The sequence below is a fragment of the Etheostoma spectabile genome, chromosome 13 (genome assembly GCF_008692095.1).
Source record: "Etheostoma spectabile isolate EspeVRDwgs_2016 chromosome 13, UIUC_Espe_1.0, whole genome shotgun sequence".
Taxonomy (NCBI): domain Eukaryota; kingdom Metazoa; phylum Chordata; class Actinopteri; order Perciformes; family Percidae; genus Etheostoma; species Etheostoma spectabile.
The window spans coordinates 807,930-811,062 of NC_045745.1; the positions used below are offsets into that span (position 1 = coordinate 807,930).

The following is a 3,133-nucleotide window of genomic DNA, read 5'->3' on the forward strand; positions in this document are numbered from 1 at the left end:
ACCATAAAAATGACCACTCAAGTCTGTCAAAGGCTTTCATTGCATCAAGAGAAAGAAGAAACATTGGGGTCTTGCTGTTCCTGCCCCATCAACAATGGCGGGAAGGCGTCTAACATTATCTGCTGCCATTCTCGTTTTTAGGAATCCAGTTTGGTTGGAGTTCACTAATTTTGACATATGGGACTTCAAACAACGGAAGGAAAGAGCCAAAAACAGGGGGTATCCCATCAATGCCCGGTGATTGCATATTCTGCACTGCCAAGCTTAGTTGTTCGTTGTTCTCTAATAATCAATTTGTCTAAGTGAGCTGATTCATCTGCTGACAATTGAGGCAAGTCAAGCTGATTTAACCATCCATCACAGTGAGTTTTATCCAAAGTGACCTCTGATTCATACAGATAGGACTAACATTTTTGAAAGGATTTTTTTTTCCAACAGGGTCAGTTCTAATATTACCATATGAAGATTTAATATCTGCATAGATGTTATATAAAAATGAATAGATTTAAATATCTGCAAAATGGTCACTGGACCTAATTCTCATGGCAAGTAGATGACTATGGTCTTGTGCCCTGGAAATAATAGCGCTGCCTCATTCGATGGATGAGGAATTCAGATTTCTGTTTCAGAATGTTGTTAAATTCTTTCTTGACTAGTGATCGTTCTAAAGCTATTTGATCAGTAAAATGACAGTGAGTCAGTTTGTAGTTGAAGTGACGTACCTCTGCGAGAATTAGAGCAGAATAGTATAGTATTGCTCCTAATAAAACCTTTCATTGCATTCCAAAATATCCTTGGGTCTTCTACAGAGCCAACATTAATTTCTGCAAATATTTGGAATTATGCAATAAACTAAGTGATGTAGGATTCATTTTTCAGGAAGAAGTATTGAAACCATCTAACCGTACGTTGAGATAGTTGGTCAAAGGTGGTGGAGCAAAGGACCAATTTTTGGTCAGATAATGCAATTGGAAATAAGTGAGGGGATGCAAAAAGAAAATCTATCCTGGAATAGGATTTGTGTCTACCTGAAAAAAAGGAATAATCCTTACAGGTGGGATTAACTGTACGCCAAATATCTACAAGCCTCAAGCTGCTGTGGCCTGAGCCTGGTCCCCAGTGGCCTTTGCATTTGACAGATCAATATTTGGGTCCCACACAGCATTGAAATCTGCCCTTACAATAAAATAACAGTCTGTTAACTCCAGCATTTGATTAGTGAGCGTATTATAGAAATTGCCTTCAAGAACATTAGACGCATAAGCTGACACAAATGCAATTTTTCTGGCACCAAATTCTGTTGTACAAATCACAATCCTGCCTGATTCTGTTCCGACAACAATGGCTACTCCTTTTGTTTTTGAGCTTGCTGAGGAGGATGCCATTGTATGATAGAATCTATTGGCTAAACAGCCAGAATCTGCCTGCAGCAAATGTGTGTCCTGTAATAATGCAATGTCAACATTTCTCTTTTTTAGCAAGCCCAGACTGCAAGCTCGTTTAGGAGAAGCATTAAGTCCGCCACAATTCCAAACTCAAAGTGAAATATTAAAAAGCTGCGTTCTAAATGAAAATACATGTGAATATTGCTACTGCTTTTCACTTTGTTTAATCTTAACAATAGTGCATTCAAAGTTAAGTCTCTCAATACACAAAACATGTAAAACACACAGAGACAGACACAGAAGGGAGAAAATGGGGGGGGGGGGCATAGCCAGAGAGGCTAACATTCAAAGTAGGTCTGTGATCAAGATATGGATATGGATATGGGGCAGCAAAAATGGAACACTAGCCCACAAATACCTGTGCTATGTAAAAGCGCTTTGAGTAGTCGTTGGCACTAGAAAAGCGCTATATAAGAACAGTTCATTTACATTTACATTTAAAATGTGATGAAGTAGAAGTATAAAGTAAACATAAAATGGATACTCAGCTTAAATGTGGAATGGTGCAGAATGTTCAAAATGTTTAATATTGTGAAAACACTTAGGATATATAATGTGTGCAATGGGCAGGTGTATAGTCCAGGATACAAGTTAATGCAAAGTGCAGTGACTAGGGATGGGGGGGTTCATTGCCTCCACAGCGATGTGGAGGAGGGTCTGGCTGTTCCACACACCATTCCCGGATGGGAGAAAAACCTGATGTGGTTTATTGGCGTCTCTTTAAACCAATCACAATCACGGGCGTTTCTAAGCTCCGCACGGTGCCTCTGCAAAATAGCCTCGGGAAGGAACTTGTTTTGGTGGAACGTGTGTACAATCAAAAGTAGCTTTAGTCGGGCAACAGAAAACTTAGGTTGGTAGTCCAGCTAGCTGTCTGGATTTACCCTGCAGAGATCTAAGGAGCAGTTAACCACAGTTCTCATAACTCCACCGCGCCAACACAAAGGAAGTGGAAACAAACATTTGTAAAAAGCATGCATCTGGCGGAAATTCATGCCACGGCGGAGCAATCCCGGAGATGGAACATTGTGGATATAGAGTAGCTCCTGATGGACCGCAGCCTTCTGCCAGAGGGGAGAGGGATATTTGTCAGATTGGTTCTTTTAGTTACTGAATTATTATTGCTATTTTGTTTATTGTTGGATTAATCATTTAGGCAATTGTTCTCAGACATTTTGTGACAATCAGGCAAGTACAGGATGTTTACTTCGTTTACCTTTCACCCATGTTTACCCACCACTCTGGCAGGCAAGGAGCTGCAGTATTTATATATCATATACTCAGTTTTCAACACTGAGGGCACATCATAAAGCTCAGGGTGGGAGAGGTGATAGAATATGTAAAGGACATGTGCTGCAGCCAATCAGCAACTTGACTTCAACACACCTGCATTCCATCAGGTAGTCACCAGACAAGGTTAGATCACATTGCTGTGTCACCTTGGACTAGATATGGTACAGAGTCACCTTTCAACCAATAACAGAACTACACACCACTGTCTATTCATAATAAACAGCTGCCCTTATGGTCTGGGAGCAGTTTTTTCAAACCTTTCTAACCCAGTTCACCCTGCCTGACTCTGGATGTCACTGACGGTGCCCCAAACCTGCTTCACTGCCAGTGGATAAATGTAAATGTAAATGTAAATGTATTTTATTTATATAGCACCTTACATCGACCGATAGGTG

At 40.5% G+C, this 3,133-nt stretch overlaps 1 long non-coding RNA gene across 1 annotated transcript in view; it reads left to right on the forward strand.

Annotated features, from left to right (window-relative positions):
- LOC116700433 (uncharacterized) overlaps nucleotides 1-3,133 on the forward strand; it is a 23,956-nt gene that overhangs the window by 20,703 nt on the left and 120 nt on the right. The gene's annotated exons all lie outside the window — the stretch shown is intronic.